The following is a 22,432-nucleotide window of genomic DNA, read 5'->3' on the forward strand; positions in this document are numbered from 1 at the left end:
GGGGAAAGGTGGTAGATTTTTATGGCTGGCCGCCATAGCAATAGCGTTGGGAAAGAAGCACGCTACCGCTAGTTGCCCTAACTATAGCACCGGTGTGGGAAATGCGCTACTGGTAACTAGGGTCCACCAGCTTACCCGCAGAAGAATAGAAGTAGCGCCTTTACATAACACAACGCTACAGCTATAGTCTTAGTTGTAGCGCTGGCTAACATCAAAGTGCTACTAGTATATCCTGACCTAGGGGGTGCGGTGTGGCCCACTTAACAGTAGTGTCATGTGAGTCACCCAACGCTGCTGCTAAATAGTACTAGTAGCACATGTTCTCAACGGCGCTATTGGTACTTAATAGTAGTGTCTTGTCCCTAACCAGTGCTACTACTAATATCCTGCCTATAAGCTATTTCATAGTAGTGATAACTTCCTCTTGTGCATGCATGCACACACACTCCCACTCGACATTACCCATCCCACACAAATAATCTCTTTTTTTGGGTCGGTCTCCAATGCATGCACACACATACCTCCCCCTCTTCGTCACTTCGGGCCTTCTTTATCTCTCACATGCATGCGCACCGATCGATATATACAACCGGTCTATTATGCTAATATTAGCAGAATAACTATTCTGATAACACTTCCGCACTGCATGCTCTACGCGGGGGCACTGCATTTTCAGTAGCAAAGGTACTGCAATACAGAAACTACTGAACTTCGTGTCAGAAAAAAACTGCACGCGTTATTTTTTCGATACATTTTTCGCTCTAGTTTTTAACCGTTTATCAGAACGACGTGTGTAATATACCGTTGAGAAGCTATGGATTAGGCACAACTTTGCCATGTTGAACACTTTTTGAGATTCTTCATGGTTTAAGAGCAGTTTCGAAAATTGTGGAGCTCACGACGAATGTCAGCGAGCATTTTTTCGCGTTTTCCACTAAACCGCTCGTTGGAATAAAGCAAATGATACACAGTTGGGAAGATATCGTCAAGGCGCATCTTTTTCATATCTATTATTTTCTCTAATTTGTTATGGTTTAAGAGCAGTTTCAAATTTACTAAATCGAGTAATTTTTGTTTTTCAAATTTTTTTCAATTTTTCTGTACTATTTTCGCTCCAGTTTTTTAACCGTTTGTCGAAACGAGGCGTGTAATATACTGTTGAAAATCTATGGACGAGGCGCAACTTTCATATGTTGAAATGTTTTTGAGATTCCTTACAGTTTCAAGTTAATTTTGAAAATCTTGCGGCGGACGACGAGTGGCAGCGACCGTTTTTCATGAAATTTTTACAAACCGCTAGTCGAAATGATTCGAATGATACGTCGTTGGAAAGATATCGACGAGGCACAATTTTTTTCATATAGAACACTTTCTCTAATTATTTATGGTTTAAGAAAAATTTCAAATTGACCGAAATACGGACACTCTGTTTTTCGCGACACCCAAATCGACGTGCGTACTTCATCCGACAGAAAACTGCACTGGATCGAATGAAAAACCACACTGCATCGGACGGGCAAGTGATCTGCATGGTTTCTTTTATTCAGACATAAACTTTCTCACGCGAGTTTTTGCGAGTTTTAGTTATCTTTTTTCAACATTTTTTATGAACAAGTGGACCGCAGAGATGAGGGCAAGTGAAACCGCAACATATATCAAAGTGAATCACATTACTTTTGTTGTTCTTTTCCTAACATTTTTTTGCACTTCACATTGGGTGCAAGTGAACAGTATCACTCTCGAAAGTGAACCACATCAGGGGGCAAAAGGCACTGCGGGACCAAGTTTTGAAACACAGAAACACATGAACAAAACAACCTTAAAAAGTAATATTTCTAAACTGCACACATGAGCCGGGCGACCTGCAAAGTGCACCGGAGCACTACATTTTCTCAACTACACACATGAGCCGGGCAACCCGCAAAGTGCACTGGAGCACTGCATTTTCTCAACTGCACGGGTGTCGTCACCGTTGTTGACCTTCATCACTGCAATGGAAGAGACTGCTCTCCATAGCCAGGCCGATCAAGCCGCCGGCGATGACTCCTAGAGACAGGCCAGCTGCACAACAACATAGATACACATATGTGAAAAACAAAAGTGCACTGCATAACAGTTTGTCAGCGACCTGGGCCCTGCTGCCATCCAACCGGTACCCAGCCCGGCCCAGTTGGAAGCCACAAGGACTACAAATACCAAGGGGAGACATCACACATGGTTGGCTTGGAACGGAAGGCTTCGGCCTGGCCTGGCTTGTCTGGCGACCTCTCTCTCTCTCGCTCGGTTTCTTCCTCCCTCCTCCTCTGTTTCTTCCCCAGATCCTCAAATTCCCATGTAATTTCTAGATTTGTAACTAAATCCTTGTTGATTGAGTAGAACTAGTAGAGATATCCTCACAATTGGTATCAGAGCCGTTCGATTCTGCACCAAAAATCCACCCAAATTTTTTCCCAATCAATTCCATGGACTCACGGCGGCGCGCCGAGCTCCTGGCGAGCCTCTCGCCGGAAGGTCGGGCGACGTATGAGGTACTCAGGGCCCAGCTAGCCTGTGATCTGGGCCATGTCTTCCCCGACGCCAAGCACGGCCCCGACCTGGCGTTTTCGACTTCGTTAACAACGCGCTCGGCCAAGCCTCTGTGCGTCTCGAGCAGCGGCATCACAACCGACGGTTCCCATGAATCAGAGGTTGCCACCTCCTCCACCAACCCCGCTCCAGCAGCGGCGGCAGCGGCCAGGGGCATCTCCGTGTCGAGCGCGACTTCCGCCGCCCCCGCATCATGCGGCGTCACCTCCCTCGTCGCGTCGGCCTCCAACTGCTCGACGAGCCCAGGAGGAGACAACGGTGCGGCACCAGACACCACTCCTCCGGTGTCCACGGGTCCAATCGGCGTGCCTGCGTCCACCATGCAGAGCGAGGCGGACCAGGTGCTTGAGACGCCCGTCACCTGTTCGACATTGGGCCTCTACCCCGTCGCCAGCACCACCCATGTCAACAAGGTGCCCCTATCCAACCTCGTTGTGTCCCCATCACGATCCTACTCCACCTCCACCTGCATGGCAGTCGTGTCCGTCTCAGATGCTTCAGAACTTGCCCTCGCCATGCCCACCATGTGCTCGACCGAGTGGCCAGGAGGGGACACTAATGCAGCGAGGACAGTTCTTTCTCCAACGGCAGCGCCTGGAAGGTGTTTGACAGAAGGTGTAGACGAAGACACCAGCGCGAAGTCGCCAGAATCTGCACTAGGCATGTGTCTGCCGACCATAGTACCTCTGGCCTCTTTCCACTCCAATCTTATGCCACTAGCTGATGCAAATTTGAGGTGTACTCATGTCGAGAAGGCCAACATGTTCCAGTTGCTCAACAGAAGTGACAACATTCAGGTCAGCAAGGAGCAGGACAAGTCACCATTAGTACCCTGTTTAGTTCATGCCATTGCTACACGGGCAGCATCTCGGTTTCAACTTCAGTATTTCTGTGAGAACTTAGGTATGTGTGAGCATCCTTATTTTCAGTGTTGCATGTGTGCACCCTCACCATGGGATCCAGGAAGGCAGATAAACAAGTTAGGAGGCCTAGTTATGAACAGAAATTATGTGTCGATTGTCTTGCGGCCGTCACGTCCACCTGATCGAACAGAGCTTACTGACATGATCCCAAGTTTGTTGTTGCCTCTGGAGGTGTCTCAAACGCAGAGCAATTTTCAGCAGAGCAATTTGTTTCTGCAAGATCAGGGGACTTGGTGTGAGAAGCAGTACAGTAGCTGCAAAAAGATGATATGTGAAGAGGCAACACAATATGGTTTGGAATCTTTTCCTTGGTACATTGCATGGTTACATTTTGGGCTAGAGTTGTTGTTATTTGGAGACACGTATTATTTCCTTGCAGCCTTGTTTCTAACTGTACCACATGAAGGTAACTACTGTTTTGCTATCAGTTTTGCCTTACATACAACAAGTTCTGCCAAAAAATATTCCCAAGTTGTTGCTGAGAAGTGGATTTCCTACTGTGAGTTTTTTTGCAATCAACATGTTTTGGTCATATCAGCAAGTAATTCGTGCCCTTGGACTGCTATCATCTGAAGGAGACTTCTGTGCTGTCAACATTTTGTTTCTGCCAAGGCGAACAACTAACTTGAAACCTTGGCCACCTCCTTATTCCTCAAATGTGGCTCTACAGTTTCCAAGCTCACGACCAACTAGACTGATCATGGTTGTTACAGGAATATTGTGCCATATATCTGCGGTTTTCGGATTTGAACATTTTCTATGTGCCATTGCTTGGTTACTGTGTGACTACATTTTCTGTTCAAGCATGGCTGCTGACCAGTTTTGCAAGGATGCTAATGTCCAAGAAAAGGGTTGGTATGCTGAATGCAACAGTATAGTGCTTCATATGATAACTATAGATCTGATGCAATGGAAGGATTCTTTGATGCTCATTAAACTTATCTTCTTGCTGGCTGGGATATCTTTTGCACTGAAGATGGTGAGCGGTAAAGATAAACCCAGTTTTGCATTGGTGCCATGGGAAATTGCCTGGACATTTGGTCTTGCATCAGTGAAGTCTTGCTTCCCATCTTCTGTTGTCACATTTACTGCACCTTGTCGACACACTGTTGAGTTCATTTACATGGGTGCCTGCTATGTTGTGAATATCTGCATTGTTGTTCCTGAATTTTTGCTCGCGGTAATGATCAGCAGTGGCACCAGTTTTGCACTGGATTGTGGTGAAAATCACGCAGGCTTGCTGGCTAATTGTGTTGCTGTCAGATTGTTCGTTGTTGCCACAGTCAATGAGTTCATACATGTTCCCGCAGATAACCTATATTAGTGCATCGTCCGAATGTTACAACTGCAATGGGATCCAGGTGATTGCTTTACTCCAGTTTGGCGACATGAAAATCTTGCAGGTACAGATGATGTTTGCCCAAAGCATGGTATCGCTACACTTCAGGTGACATGGGATCCGGGAGGTTCGACACAATTTTGGTTTGCGGACAAAGCTGGAAATTGGGTTCAAGATGTTTTGCAAACTCCATGGGATCCCGGTGGCGCTATACAATATCGACTTGGGGGAAGTCGAATTTTATGGAGAGGGATTGTCAGCAACCTAGGCCCTGCTGCCATCCAACCGGTATCCAGCCCAGCCCAGTTGGAAGCCACAAGGACTACACTTGAGACATCACACATGGTTGGCTTGGAACGGAAGGCTTCGGCCTGGCCTGGCTTGTCTGGCGACCTCTCTCTCTCTCTCTCGGTTTCTTCCTCCGTCCTCCTCTGTTTCTTCCCCAGATCCTCAAATTCCCATGTAATTTCCAGATTTGTAACTAAATCCTTGTTGATTGAGTAGAACTAGTAGAGAGATCCTCACACAGTTTTACATTTCCTTTTTTCTATTGTTTCTTCCCTCGCCCGCAAACAACAAAAATTGTTGTGCACTAACCGTCTCGCTCCCAAATGTAAAAAGTGAACTGCAATAGCAGGCTCGTTGTCACTCGTGTGTTTTTGCCTATTCGTCGATGTCGAGTAGATTCTAGAGCCCACTAGTATCCCGGAAATGCAAACAATCAGGTTGTGCACTGCATACCCGTTGCCAGCAGACATCAATTCTCGTCGAAGGCCATGGGGGTTGAAGAAGTAAAAAAGCAGGGTAGAAGAAGGAGCAGGGGAGAGGACCATGAGCAGATCAAGTCCTTCAGACACAAACCGCATGCACTACATTGGCAAAATCTGAAACAAAAATAGCTCCAAAATGAAATTGTATCCCTAGAGAAGTGCACATTGAATAGAGGAATTGGTGCACGCCGGGTCGGGGGGTGAGCTGCACGCTGGAGTGAGCTGCACTGCATGCCACAGTCGCCTCCACTGCATGCAGTGAAGTTCAGAGAAAGGTAGAAGTCTAGTGGGGATGGCTGGTGCGTGGCGCTGGCAGTGGCGGCCCAGATCCACCCGCGGTGTAGAGCAGAGGTGGCCGTGGCGAGGGTAGGGATCCTGGGTGGCCGCGCAGGAGGAGGGTGGCGCCCAGGCCTCGCCGAAGAGGAGGAAGAGAGCCGGCTGCTCTCCTCCATCGGCTGGATCGATGGGAGATTGGGAGGATGGAGAGGTGGGGTGCCGACGCGGTTCCACGGTGGCAGCCACGCGCCGGAGTTGGAGTAGTGCGCGAGCACAAGGCAGGTGACAACGGGGGAGCTCGGGGGAGGGGATTCCACGATGGGGATCTTGCGGCAGGGTCTGGTGATGGGTTGGATCCCATTGCCCCAGGCCAGATCCACGTCGGCAGCTGCGCGGGCGCGCCTAGATCGACGTCGCGGCGGCGTGCAATTGCGGTAGGATGATGGAAGGGACGCGGGTGGCAGGATTCGGCGGAGGGAACACGGGGTGCGGCAGCGGGCGGCGACATGGGGTGCGGGGCGGGGCAACGGCTCGAAGGGGAGGACGACGATGGTCGGTGGTGGCGCACCGGGAGGAAGGAGGCTGGGGTCGCCCCGACGCGGCGAGGAGACGATGTAGTGGATCGTGGGAGCGGATGGGGGTCTGTCCGGGTGGTCATTGACCGGTGGGCGAGGGTGTAGGGTTATTTTGCTGCGGTTCGATTCAGGTGTGCGGGACAGTGCTTAAGTATTAGCATAACTAGTAAGCGTGCATGTGCATAATGCACGTCTCAACTAATATATAAATATGCGAATCAACTTATGGTTGAGTTGGTTAGGTGGACAATGATATCTCCAACCCATCAGGGTTCAAATCCTGGTGCTCACATTATTCCTGGATTTATTTTCAGGATTTTCGATGATACGCTTTCAGTGGGAGGAGACGTTCCCGTCGACGACGAGGCGCCTACGGTCGGCTCAGTCTCTCGAAGGTGCTCATAGGGGTAGGATGTGCGTGTGTGCGTTCATAGAGGTGAGTGTATGTGCGTGTATATGAGCGCTTGTGTCTGATGCTAAAAAAAACTAATATATAAATACTTTTTGCAAAAAAATACTAATATACAAATTTTTCTTTCTTTTATATTTTTGGGCAAACAAGCCTGCTTACCTGCTAGGTCTCCATGGCATTCACTGAGAGTGTATTCGGAAAAAAAATGCCTTCATGTAAAAGAACTTGAAAAGTGTGTTCAGATTGTAAAGCAAAAATAACTCGTACATTGAACCACACTGAAAAATGTGTTCAGACTTCTCAAATTTCATCAAATAAGGGCTGAAAAACAGTATTTTCAAATCTGTTTGCCAAAAAAAGTCTTCAACTTACCCAAAATTATCAATAGTATATTAGACAAAAAAAAGTTGGCATCATTTAGGCACTGTTAGACCAACATGGGTATACCATATGTGCAAAAACCCAAAAAATTGACAGAACTTAGTTAGGCCTCACATTACAGAATTGTCACACATAACTTTGGTCTCACAATATATAAGTCTCACATATCATTATCAACATTACAAAGCAAAAGGCTCAGAATCCATAAGTCTCACACATGAGCTCAATCCAATGCCATATTTCAAGCACAACATTGAGCAGAACTGTACAAGATATATGCAAGATCAGAAGAAGGAAAATAGACTCTTGTAACCAATCCTTGCGGTGGTCTTCGAATCCTGAGAGGTTGAACTACAGGTAGGAGGTGGCTGCTGAAACAAATCTTGCTGACTGAAGGGCAAGCGAAGCACAATAGCTGTAGTGTTTTCTCGCATCGTGTTATCTTACCTTCGTTATCTTATTCAAGGAGTAGATCAATGTTGGGAACCTCTCTGTAGCCATAAAAATATTATCTTAGAAAACTTATACTAAGAAAAGGTTCAAAGAATATGGTTGTATATAGAATAATAAGGAAGATAAAAATCTGACATGTGATCAATTGAACATAGTGGTTCTCTATTGACATAAGGCAACCTTGCAAGGAAAGGACTAAAGAGTGGACTAATGCCCAATCAGGCAAGTGTTCTGAGATGAGCACACCAATGAGATGAATAGTACTGATAATTTTCGTCAAGTTTTCTGAGATAAGTAGTACTGATTATTTCGGGTAAGTTTAAGCAACTGGTCTGTAGTAATTCAACCAATTGTGTACTAATTCTGTAAAATATAATTCTCTATACAATATATTAATTTTATAATTCTGTAAAATATAATTCTATAAAGCATTAGGCATTGACACATGTACTAATTGTGAAAGTATGAAAGCACATGGTCAGTACTAATTCTGTACTAATTCAACTCATTTGTCAAAAATCATCAAATGTAAATATAATAAATCTGTAGTTATACATCAGTCATAAAAATAAAGCACCTGGTCTGTTATCCTCATAAGTAATTGCCAGCCATGCCCAGCAACGATCTCACATTCTGCATCACTGCAATAAATTCAGCATCACAGAGGATTCATTGAACAATTTGGATCATCAATAGACGAAAAATATATAAATACACAACAAAAGTACAAAAAGTAAAACACAACAATGGAAACCGATTGCATAGTCTAAAATTAGGTAAAAAGGTAGTGGAAGCATGAAAGTAATGATCCGCGGTGGAGCTTACCAAATATAGATCCTATGTACTGCCAACAAGTGGGAGCACACCAAAAGCTGCAATTAGAAACATATAATGTTAATCCAAAATAGTTATCATATGTACGGTGGGTTCTGGCCTATTGAAGGAGCATGTGCCCGTGCTACCTGCGCATAATTAACACTACCCATGATTGCAGCCTTCTTTGCTGCTGGGCGACACCGCGCTTCTCAGGGAATTCCTCTTTCTTCTCATCAAACATACTGGCATACCAGGATTGACTACTTCTCTTTTTAGGTTTCTGAGTATGACTACTTTTTGCATTCCCATTTACAAATGAGTTTGTTAGGTCCTCCAACGGGACGATCCCCTGACCCATCTTCATTTTGAAAGCATAAATGTTAAACAACTTATAACGGATGAAATAACAGAGGCAAAGGAGTCTCAATCCTGATCCGACATTGGAACCATGATCTAAATATATGACAGTAAAAAACTGCAATTTCCATCCCTCTCCCACACACAACATTCCATGTACACTCGACATGCCATGGGTACAACATGAATAACTCCAAAAAAATAGTCAGAATTTGAAAACAGTTAATTGAAAGTATAGCACAAATAGTATTAGAACAGAAGCAATGCAAGAACCAAAAATTGCCGAGGGTTAAATACAAATGGATAATACAATAATGAAATATTATTTTTAAGTATAGCACTTTCACAACAACTGGAAATTACATGGGCTTAAAATAGACTATGATCACAACCAGACAAACAAACAGAAACAACGGGACAATTTTTCTTTCTTACGTTATCTCTGCAACCGAATTTGTATTCTGCTCTTTCCAAGTGCCAAACAAAAGCTACAGAACGACTCACATTACTGCAAATAGTGACTTTATCCATAATTGAATGCCATATTTAAACTGACCAAAATTGATCTTCAATAGCCATATTTAAACTGACCAGAATTGTAAAAGGAGGTAAATAATTGCATATTTAAACTGATAGTTGAAGCCAGGAAGCATCGGTAAATTACCGGTGGTCAGAAGGGGGGAGCAAGGTGACCATTGTGGTTGTGGGCGACGGCTCGACTTGGTCCAACTGGAGGCAATCTGGGATCTGAAGAGACTAAACATTTAGCATTTGAGAACATGCAACCTGAGAATATCGCAGGCACTCGCACATGCCAACTTGAGTTCATTCTGAATTTCAGTTACACACAAATCACCATGGCACGACAGAAGATAACAATGATATGTCGTAACAGGGCTGGGTCGAACGAAAACGAAGTATACAGATAAGGGAAAAAATTGGCACCATCAGATCGCCAACTGTCACCGATTTTGCTAAATTCCGAAACATTTAGATCGCTAACTGTCACCGAAGAAAATATACAACACGAAAAAATTGGCACCATCAGATCAGAACCCACGTAAACAGACCTGAAAAATGCATCACAAGTTGCATGCTCGCCCTGTCGTGCTTCTCTCCTGATGTGATGAGGACATCAATACCATTGTTACACCCACAGCCCCTACTGTTACATATACTGGACCAATTACTAGAGCTCGCGCACGCCAATTAAATTACCAGGTACTTTCGTTTCTTGGTAATGATTCTAATGTTCATGAGATTATGATGCTGCCTAAATTGGATACATTTGTTTTGCTTACAAATGAAGGGCCTAGCTTGGAGAAGGATGAACATTAGAGCAAGAACACGCATGGAGTTGATGGCATGCGCAAGGGGATCAAGAACGGAGTTACAAGTGATGATTTCAGGACTTTGAAGCCGCCATAAGGAGTGCATGAAGCCTTGGACGAAATATACAAAATGCCACTTCATAATATTCGTCCATAGGCTATTCTAGGTGCTGCTTCACCTTATTAATGGGCCAGGCCCATGTAATTTCGAAATACTTAAGTATAGGCTATTTTTAGAGTCCGTATGTGTGGGGAAACAAGAGTTAGGGTTGGTTTCAGACCCCACCCTCAAGGGCCACGAAATTCCCCCCTCTTCCTCCATATATACAGCCCTTAGGGCGTCGTTTAGACTTTGGGTTTTGTTTAGATTAAAAGTTCGCCATAGCTGCAACTTCGCGTACTTCGTTTGTGTCCAACGACCAGACCAAGACGTCACAGAACCCCACCTTGATCAATAAAGCTTTCATCTTATATTTGCAATATCCCGATTGCAATCTCAGTTTCTTGCTTGTTCTTCGTTTGCTCGCAGGAAACAGACCCTCGTGGTCAGGTTGATCGTGCTCCGGCGTGGTCAATAACCCTCGGAAGTTGGTTTAGCGATTGCTAAGGCGCGACGTCTCGCACGTTCGTAGTCAGATCGTCAAGGTCGACTCCCACAGAAAACGATAGCCACCATCTCATCGAAACATCGGGACACCTTAGCCTCTATCAAGTGGTATCAGATTTCCAGGTTGCTCGGTGAGATTTTACAGTTTTTCGTAGATTAGATCGAGTCTGTTCTTTATACCTACAGTCCACGAAAAAGCCAGAAAAAAAATTAGGGTTAGTGCATCATATCCGAACCAATCTGAGCCTTTGCATAATCTTTTTAGGGTTTTTGCTTTGTTGAATTTGCGGTTGCATCGTCGTGTCAAGTTGCTGGTCTTAGAGTCTAGTCTTTTAGAGTTTCGAGTTCTGGTCATAAGTTGTCATGCCGCCGCCGCACCATCATCATCGCCCATCTACCACTTTTGCTTATCCGCCACCGCTCTGAATCCATATCCATATACCACCACCAATCCGTATCCATATACCACCACCAATCTGTATCCATATACCACCACCGCTACCATATACCACCAACGCTGCCATATACCACAACCATATATCCACCACCAATCCGAGTTCTTCTCATATTAGGTTTGTTCTTGAGATCAATCTAAATTCTGATTCGTGTTTCCTTGCCTGCGTAGGTCTCGAAAAAAAAAGAGTCTGAAGACCCCCGGGCAGTTTTTAGGCCAAAATTTTCACGGGCAAATTTTTTTCCCTATCCTATTTTTAGGCTTTTCTGAGTCTTTTGAGCCACGTGCCATCATAGTGATTTTTTGTCGCACTTTTTCGTCGTCGCTGCCCTGATTTCCGAAAAAAAAGTGAAAAAAAAATCCGTGCCCATCCTATCAGTTTGACGAGGGAAGAGTTTTGAGACACTCGCCATTATAGTGATTTTTCGCAAAAAAAAAGAGGCGCAAACAAAAAGGAGCGCAAAAAAAAGAGTTCCAGAGTGTGCTTTTCCCTTATTTACGTGCAGCGCCGTGATTTTGTTAGTGTTCTAGGCTCGCGTCTTTAGCACGGTCTAGCCTAGGACCAGCACAGTACCGTCGTTGAGCGTTTATTCAACTTTGCATCTCTGAATTGATTATTGCTGACCCTTTTTGCTACCATACTATAAGCCTTCCCAGCTCCACATACATCTACGTCGTGCGTTTGACTCTCCCTGGCAATCGCTCTATCCAAGCTTTTGAGAGTTTTGACTACAACGGTTGCCGATCACCGCCTGCTGCTGGGTAAGAACTGGTAAGAATTTGAGATTTGCTTGACGGATTTGTGACACCTGCCACCACCACCACTTGTTAGTAGTCTGTAGGATCATATTCTTGTGTGTTTCTATTGCTGCTAACCATGCCAGGATCACAAGCCGACGAGACTGACTGGGAGAACTTGACGAACAAGGAGCTTGATGATACGTTTCAGCAAATGATGAGTGGACAGGTGCAAGATGTGATAAACAGATTGGAAGAGGCCATGGAGAAGATAGATGGCATGGAGAAGACGTTTGAAACAAAGCTCGATAACAAGTTTGCTGAACTGCTTTCGTGTTTTCCACCACCACCGGCTGCTCCTGCCGCACCTCTGCAACAGCAGCAACAACATTGACTACCTCCATGTCGGGAAACAGCCCTCCGCCGAGCGAGCCGTGTCCCTCTTCAGTCGGGCCAAACTGCTGGTGCTGCTGTTGATACTTCTGTGGATCCTACTGCTGATGTGGAGGAGGATGATTATGTGGGAGATTATGAGGATGAGGTTGATCAACATCAGAACTACGTGCCACCACCAGCACAGCAACCACCAGGTCGTCCACATGCAAATATGGCAATGGTAGGGCTCACCCTCAGGTACGAGATCATGACCATCTCCCTAAACTAAAATTGAATATTCCACCATTTGAGGGTAGATATGTTCCTGATATATATCTTACTTGGGAGTTAGAAACTGAACAACGATTTACATGTTTACAATATCCTGAGGAGAGACGTGTTCCTGTTGCTGTTTGTGCATTCACTAGTTTTGCATGTGTTTGGTGGTCTGAGCATTGTAGATTATATCCTATTCCGGCTACTTGGGCTGCTTTGAAAACTGCTATGCGTACTCGTTGGGTTCCACCATATTATCAACGTGAATTACTTCAAAAATTGCAGCGCTTAAGACAGGGAAAAAATTCTGTAGAAGAATATTATCAGGAATTACAAACTGGCATGATTAGATGTGGTATTGTTGAGGAGAATGAAGCTATGCTTGCACGTTTTATGGGTGGATTAAATAGAGAGATTCAGACGATTCTAGAGTATAAGGAGTATACTAATATCACTCGTTTATTCCATCTTGCTTGTAAAGCTGAACGTGAAGTGCAGGATCGATAGGCATTGGCGCGGACTAACTTTTCTGCAGGTCGACCTTCATCATGGACACCACGTGCATCATCTACTTCCACACGTTCTGCTACACCGGCGCCTCCGTCGGCTGCCACCTCCAACCGTGATACAATAAAGCAGGCACAATCACCACTATCTGCCAAGAGTACACCTTCTGGGCCTGCAAAGAGCTCTTCTTCATCCATGGCATCAACAGGGCAAACACATGATATTATTTGTCGACGTTGCAAGGGTGGAGGTCATTATGCGAGAGAATGCCCATCTAAGCGTGTGATGATTGTTACTGAGGATGGTGGGTATTAGTCCGCTAGTGACTATGATGAGGAGACTTTGACTCTTATTACACGTGAAGAACACGGTGGAGACGATTCTGATCATGAGACGCAATACATGGCTCCTGAAGATGCTGACAGGTATGAATGTTTAGTTGCTCAACGTGTTTTGAGTGTGCAGGTTACACAAGCTGAGCAAAATCAGAGGCATAATTTATTCCATACAAAGGGAGTTGTGAAGGAACGTTTTGTTCGCGTGATCATAAATGGAGGGAGCTGCAATAACTTGGCTAGCATGGAGATGGTGGAGAAGCTATCTCTCACCACAAGACCACATCCACATCCTTACTACATCCAATGGTTCAACAACAGCGGCAAGGTTAAGGTAACACGTACTGTTCGTGTGCATTTTAGTGTCTCTACATATGTTGATTATGTTGATTGTGATGTGGTACCTATGCAAGCATGTTCCTTATTACTTGGTAGACCATGGCAATTTGATAAAAATTATGTACACCATGGTAGAAACAATCAGTATACTCTTGTTCATAACGATAAAAATATTACTTTGCTTCCTATGACTCCTGATTCCATTTTGAAAGATGATATTAATAGAGCTAATAAATCAAAACAGGAGACAAATAAGAGTGAAAATCAGATTGTGGCAAAAGAATTTGAGCACCAAATGAAGCCTAATAATAAACCATCTACTGTTGTTTCTGAAATTAAATTGAAAAGTGCATGTTTACTTGCCACCAAATCTGATATTGATAAGCTAGATTTTAGCAAATCTGTTTGCTATGCTTTTGTGTGCAAAGAGGCATTATTTTCATTCGAGGACGTGCCTTCCTCTTTGCCCCCTGCTGTCACTAACATTTTGCAGGAGTTCGCTGACAACTTTCCACAAGACGTGCCACTGGGATTACCACCTATTCGAGGGATTGAGCATCAAATTGACTTAATTCCCGTTGCTTCGCTACCCAACCGTGCACCATACCGTACCAATCCAGAGGAGACGAAGGAGATTATGCGTCAAGTATAAGAACTGCTCGACAAAGGTTATATACGTGAATCCCTTAGTCCTTGTGCTATTCCTATCATTTTAGTGCCGAAAAAGGATGGTACGTCACGTATGTGCGTTGATTGTAGAGGCATTAATAATATTACTATTCGTTATCGTCATCCTATTCCTAGGCTAGATGATATGCTTGATGAATTGAGTGGCTCTACAATATTCTCCAAAGTTGATTTGCGTAGTGGATACCATCAAATTCGTATGAAATTGGGTGATGAATGGAAAACAGCATTTAAAACTAAGTTTGGATTATATGAGTGGTTAGTCATGCCTTTTGGGTTAACTAATGCACCTAGTACTTTCATGAGGTTAATGAACGAAGTTTTACGTGCTTTCATTAGACGATTTGTGGTAGTTTACTTTGATGACATATTGATTTATAGCAAATCTTTGGAGAAACATTTGGAACATTTACGTGCTGTTTTTATTGCTCTACGTGATGCACGTTTGTTTGGAAACCTTGGAAAGTGCACCTTTTGCACCGACCGAGTATCTTTTCTTGGCTATGTTATTACTCCACAGGGAATTGAAGTTGATAAAGCCAAGATTGAAGCTATTGAGAGTTGGTCGCAGCCCAAAACGGTCACACAAGTGAGGAGTTTCCTTGGCCTTGCTGGTTTCTATAGGCGTTTTGTGAAAGATTTCAGCACCATTGCTGCACCTCTCAACGAGCTTACAAAGAAGGATGTGCCTTTTGTTTGGGGTACCGCACAGGAAGAAGCCTTCACGGTATTGAAACATAAGTTGACACATGCTCCTTTACTCCAACTTCCTAATTTCAATAAGACTTTTGAGATTGAATGTGATGCTAGTGGAATTGGATTAGGAGGTGTGTTATTACAAGATGGAAACCTGTTGCATACTTTTCTGAAAAATTGAGTGGGCCTAGTTTGAACTATTCTACTTATGATAAAGAAGTATATACTCTTGTTCCGACCTTAGAAACATGGCAACATTATTTATGGCCCAAGGAATTTGTTATACATTCTGATCATGAATCTTTGAAACACATTAAAAGTCAAGCAAAACTAAACCGTAGATATGCTAAATGGGTTGAATTCATTGAGACTTTCCCTTATGTCATTAAACACAAGAAGGGTAAAGAAAATGTTATTGCTGATGCCTTGTCTCGTCGTTATACTATGCTTTCACAACTTGACTTTAAAATATTTGGTTTGGAGACCATCAAAGATCAATATGTTCATGATGCTGAATTTAAAGATGTATTGCAGAATTGTAAGGAAGGGAGAACTTGGAACAAGTTCGTTCTTAACGATGGATTTGTGTTTCGTGCTAACAAGCTATGCATTCCGGCTAGCTCCGTTCGTCTTTTGTTGTTGCAGGAGGCGCATGGAGGAGGATTAATGGGACACTTTGGCGTCAAGAAGACGGAGGATATACTTGCTACACATTTCTTTTGGCCAAAGTTGAGACGGGATGTTGAGCGTTTTGTTGCTCGCTGCACTACATGTCAAAGAGTTAAGTCACGACTCAATCCTCATGGTTTATATATGCCTTTGCATGTACCTAGTGTTTCTTGGGAGGATATATCTATGGACTTTGTTTTAGGTTTACCTCGAACAAAGAAGGGAAGGGATAGCATATTTGTTGTCATGGATAGGTTCTCGAAAATGGCACACTTTATACCATGTCATAAAAGCGATGATGCTGTTAATGTTGTTGATTTGTTTTTTCGTGAAATTATTCACTTACATGGTGTGCCAAATACTATTGTTTCAGATCGTGATACTAAATTTCTTAGCCACTTTTGGAGATGTTTATGGGCTAAGTTGGGGACTAAGCTGCTTTTTAGTACTACTTATCACCCCCAAACTGATGGACAAACTGAAGTAGTCAATAGAACATTGTCTACTATGCTTAGGGCTGTTTTGAAGAATAACAAGAAAATGTGGGAAGAATGCTTGCCTCATATTGAATTTGCTTATAATCGTTCATTGCATTCTACTACTAAGATGTGCCATTTTGAAATTGTGTATGGTTTCCTACCTCGTGCACCTATTGATTTGTTGCCTCTTCCATCTTCAGAGAAGGTTAATTTTGATGCTAAAGAACGTTCTGAATTGATTTTAAAAATGCATGAGTTAACTAAGGAAAACATTAAGCATATGAATGCTAAATATAAACTTGCTGGAGATAAGGGTAGAAAACATGTTGTGTTTGCGCCTGGAGATCTTGTTTGGTTACATTTGCGTAAAGATAGATTTCCTAATCTGCGCAAATCAAAGCTAATGCCACGTGCTGATGGTCCTTTTAAGGTGTTAGAGAAAATAAATGATAATGCATATAAACTTGAGCTACCTGTAGATTTTGGGGTTAGTCCCACTTTTAACATTGCAGATTTGAAGCCTTATTTGGGTGAGGAAGATGCGCTTCCGTCGAGGACGACTTCATTTCAAGAAGGGGAGGATGATGGGGACATCAATACCATTGTTACACCCACAGCCCCTACTGTTACATATACTGGACCAATTACTAGAGCTCGCGCACGCCAATTAAATTACCAGGTACTTTTGTTTCTTGGTAATAATTCTAATGTTCATGAGATTATGATGCTGCCTAAATTGGATACATTTGTTTTGCTTACAAATGAAGGGCCTAGCTTGGAGAAGGATGAACATTGGAGCAAGAACACGCATGGAGTTGATGGCATGCGCAAGGGGATCAAGAACGGAGTTACAAGTGATGATTTCAGGACTTTGAAGCCGCCATAAGGAGTGCATGAAGCCTTGGACGAAATATACAAGATGCCACTTTGTAATATTCGTCCATAGGCTATTCTAGGTGCTGCGTCACCTTATTAATGGGCCAGGCCCATGTAATTTCGAAATACTTAAGTATAGGCTATTTTTAGAGTCCGTATGTGTGGGGAAACAAGAGTTAGGGTTGGTTTCGGACCCCACCCTCAAGGGCCACGAAATTTCCCCCTCTTCCTCCATATATACAGCCTTTAGGGCGTCGTTTAGACTTTGGGTTTTGTTTAGATTAAAAGTTTGCCATAGCTGCAACTTCGCGTACTTCGTTTGTGTCCAACGACTAGACCAAGACGTCGCAGAACCCCACCTTGATCAATAAAGCTTTCATCTTATATTCGCAATATCCCGATTGCAATCTCAGTTTCTTGCTTGTTCTTTGTTTGCTCGCAGGAAACAGACCCTCGTGGTCAGGTTGATCGTGCTCCGGCGTGGTCAATAACCCTCGGAAGTTGGTTTAGCGATTGCTAAGGCGCGACGTCTCGCACGTTCATAGTCGGATCGTCAAGGTCGACTCCCACAGAAAACGATAGTCACCATCTCATCGAAACATCGGGACACCTTAGTCTCTATCATGATGGACCAGACCCGTTGTTCTAGCCGATGATGTAAAACATCATGCATGAGCATGAAAATACGCTGAGCATCAGAGAAGCGCCAATAACGACGATGATGTCGTCAATCCTCCCACTCCCGTCGGGATCTCCAGGCACGTTAGCTGATAACGATAATGCGCCGCATGAGGCTTCGAGGCGTCTGATCGCAGGCGAGGCTCGCGTCCCTGGTCCTCAAAATCTCGACATTGCGCAGGCGCTTGGATTGACATTGACAAGTGTCCTCCGCCCTGACGTCCCTTGCCCAATCGAAAGTCGAGGAGCCATGGGCATAGAAAAGAGGAACCCGTTGTGGACGATGTTGCTCTAGCGAGCTTTGACGCCGACCATGGCGGCCGTTTCCTCCGGATGAAGTTCTTTGGGGTGGGGCTGCATCCTCCCTCGAGCAGGTGAAGTTTGGTCGCCTACGGCCGGTGCGCGCCGACCAAAGTTGATGCCCACGCGCCGAAGAAGTGCTTCAGGATATTGCTACCTGCGTCCGACAACAAGCGGCGATAGGAGTCGGGCGGCGAGGCGAGCGCCATGAGTGATCAACAACGTGGCACTGACAAATTAGATGAATTAAGAAACGTAAACACGAACTGGATGCATCGGATTGTTGGTCTTACCGGAGGAAGCCCGTTTCTGCTCATCGTCTCCCATCCTGATGGCTTGATCGCCATCCGCCATCGCATGAAGAGACGTCGTCGTGCATGACCGTTGCTGGCCCTGGCGTCCTTGACGATGATGCCACATCAGTGAATTTAGTCATGTTGGCCTGCTTGCTGCCCCTTGACCGTGCATGGTGGCGTCGAAGATTCGGCAGCGTGATGGTGCCAGTTTCCAGAGGCGGGCCTGGCGGCGGCCATGAAAGCTAGCGGAAGAGAGGGGTGGTGGTGCGGGAAGGGGCTGGTGGGGGACGAAACTACCTGGTGGTTTGGGAGAGGAACGGGAGATCGTGGGCAGGCATGACGGTGCGAGGGGATCGGGTGTTCCGCCTAGATGAGGCCTTCTTTTAGGAGCGACAAACATGGTTATAACCAATGACAGTGGTGGGTAATTAGAGTGCTAAACACGTTTGATGTTAAGAGACGATTTGGACCGTCAGATTAGCATGGTTCAATGGTTGAGATGATTTGGTTCTCCGCCCTTTCGTGCTTTCATAGGGGTAGTAGATAAGGTTTTAGTGTTAGGGGCATAAGGGTGTGTTTGGTTTGTGCCCCAATTAGCCTAGCCAAAAATTTGGCATGACCAAAGTGAGGGCATGACCAAATTTTTGGTAAGTTATCATTGTTTGGATTGTAGCCAATGTACTTGCCAAAATTTTGGTAAAATTACTAAGACTTCATTTGGTTTGCCACTAGCTGAGTTGCCAAATGTTTTGTACGAGTAACTTGGATTGATTAGTGGTTGATCTGATTTTAATTTGGATGTACCTAGAGCCAACAAAGAAAGAGACATATTAAAAATAAGTTTTTTTAATATAAAAAATATTCAATATAATATGCCCAAAAAACATGCGAGAGAAGATTATTAGTAGTGGTTTTGAGGACATTTGTCCAATAGTAAAAGTTCCCTGATCGAAGGAAGTCCAGTAGTAAAACGTATATTAGTCTGGAGCGCACCGGACTGATCCATCAAAACTACGTACCCGTCAATGAAAAATCCATCCAAAACAGCTGTTCGGTTGCCTGAAGAAAAACTGTTCGGTAATCAGGCAGCTACCACGCGATTAATCTGCCGTATTATTTAGCAAGACCTCCGTAAAAGCACTGGACGAGACCACCGTATAAAAGCGAAAACGAAACGAGACCCAGCGTAAATAGCGGGCCAGAGCAGGCTGCCAATTATTTGGCGAGCGTTTTCCACGCCCTTACCGCGCCCACGAATTGGCGAGAATAACACGCGGATGTCGCGCGTAGGCTGGGCGAGCCAATTTTTTGGTGCCAGTCCAAACGGCAGCCAAATCCCGTGGGCGAGCCGATTTTTTGATAAGGCTAGCGTTGGTGGTAAACCAAACATACCCTTTTAAAAAGTGTTATTAGAATAGACCCACGCTATATGTGTGTGTGTTTTTCTGTTTTCCACACAAACTGTTCGATCTATATCTCTAGTTAGGTCCCGCCATCTTTCCCACGTACACATCAATTAATCTACCTCTCTAGCTAACACACACACGTTGTCTATTCATCGCCTCCCATCTTATCATGCATACCTTCCGCTTCATCTTTCAGACACGCGCGACCGCGCACGTTTTCGCCCCCTCTGTTTAAATATCGATCTCGTACTTGCACACTACTTCCCAGTCTTCATCCAGTTGGCCTCTCGCACCATCTTCCAGCACCCCCCTCTCCCAATGCTTGTACACTCATATAGTTCTTCCCTATATCTTTCTCTATCGATATCTCGCGCAAACAACCCCTCCCCTCCCTTCTCGTATATCACCCCCATGCACATACATATATGTATATAGGCCTCTCTTTCATATAAATTGCATTGACACATATTCCCTCTATATATCCCCCAGCCCCACACACACTTAAATTCATGAATTTCCCGTGATTTCTTGCACACACCATCTCTCTCTCTCTCTCTCACACACACACGAAGTAGGTGTACGAAAGAGAAGAGGTGCACGCACACACTCGTTCCCACATACAAACACACGGGTACACGGTGGAGCACATTTGTATAAGAAATATGCGTGTAGAAAGGCTTTAGATGATATGGCACTAGTACTTCCAGTATGTGCAAAGCACGTAAGTTAGAATTCCAATGGCACCCTACATAATGTCTCTCTTTTTACAATCAAAATATTATGATTAAAATGTTGTGGGGGCATCCATAAGGACACGTGGCACACGTGGAGGTGTTGTTGCGAGCTTCTTGTGTGGATTCATCACTATGACGTGTTGCTAGTTCTACAAGAATGTAGACACAACATACACTTGTCCTCTCTCACACACATGCGCGGGTACTCTTTCCGAGACACACCGTCTCTCTCTAGATCTATGTATACCACTCTACCTCTCTACCCCCCCCACACACACACGCTGGTGGAGTACATGCACGAAGTGAAGATATGCAAAGATGCACTAATTTCCTCGCACACACGCGCGGGTACATGATGGAACACATTTTGTATGAAGAGCCACCCCACGTAAGAATTTGACGTGCGTCCCAATCAGTGTGCCTTGCCATTCTCTCCCACATAGCACCGACTAGGGAGGGTCTCCGACCCCTTCTTCCTCGCTGTCGTTGTGTGGGCAGATCCAGCATCCTGATGCCCACCTAGCCACATCCTGGCGACCCTCTAGTATAACTTCCTCCGAAACTGGCCTTGCTCTACTGTCCCAGCTCCTCACGTCGCTGCATGTGTATCTTTTTCTACTTCTCAACCTCCCTCGTAGATAGGCTTGATCGGTTGTTCCATAGCCACCTAAATTTTTACTCTTAAGAGGTAAAACTACTTCATGTAGTCGAATCTAGTACTTGTTTCAAATGGGGAAGAAAGGGGGGAAGTTGTAGCCTGAATCTAGGACTTGGTTGAAAGGGGAAAGAATGAGGCAAAAAGTGGCAGATACTGGCTATCCATCTGGTCTCTTGGTCTAAGAGGGGAATAAAGGGAAACACAATACAAACTCGATATAGAACCGATCTATTGGTTGTAAAATGAAAGAAAGTGGGGACTGGGGGATAAGTCAACAGAGTATGCCCAACACTAGATTTGCTACCCTCATGCTACTTCTTGAGCTTTCGTTGGTTTTTTCCTTGAAGAGGGAAGGGTGATGCAGCAAAGTAGAGATAAGTATTTCCCTTAGTTTGAGAACCAAGCTATCAATCCAGTAAGAGACAACACACAAATCGCCTAATACCTGCACAAACAATCGAAATACTTGCACCCAACGCGATAAAGGGGTTGTCAATCCCTTCTTGGTTACTTGCAAAAGTGAGATTTGATGGAGATAAATAAACAGTAAAGTAAATATTTTTGGTATTTTTGGTTTATATATCGGAAAGTAAAAGATTGCAAAAATAGTAGATCGGAAACTAATATTGTAGATCGAAAACTTGTATGATGGAAAATAGACCCGGGTGATGCGGAGCATCCCAAGGTCATCCCCATGGACCTACCTACGTCTCCCATGACACCACTTGGACCAATGCCAAGAGATCGAGCAAAGGCTATGGAAGATAAGTTGAACTCGCTCCTCTCTGAATTACCACTCTCTACATATGAGCTATGGCTACTACCTCAAGTGGAGACCCTATGCGTGATCAGGTACTTGGAGGAAGGCCATGGAGCAGCTACACCCAACGGACAAGACGGTGAGGACACCAAGTACAAGGAACAAGAAGAAGAGCTGCCAGGAAACCTCCAGCCATCGGATGACCGACCCCGGCCGGACGACCGGCGCTTGGAGCATCAGCCAGCCAACCAAGTCCCAGCCAGAAGACGCTCCAGCGGCTGGACGACCGACACCCGTCGGACAAGCAACATCTCCCAGCGCCTGGACGACCGAGCCCCTCTGG

Source organism: Triticum aestivum, chromosome 4A, assembly GCF_018294505.1.
Source record: "Triticum aestivum cultivar Chinese Spring chromosome 4A, IWGSC CS RefSeq v2.1, whole genome shotgun sequence".
NCBI lineage: Eukaryota > Viridiplantae > Streptophyta > Magnoliopsida > Poales > Poaceae > Triticum > Triticum aestivum.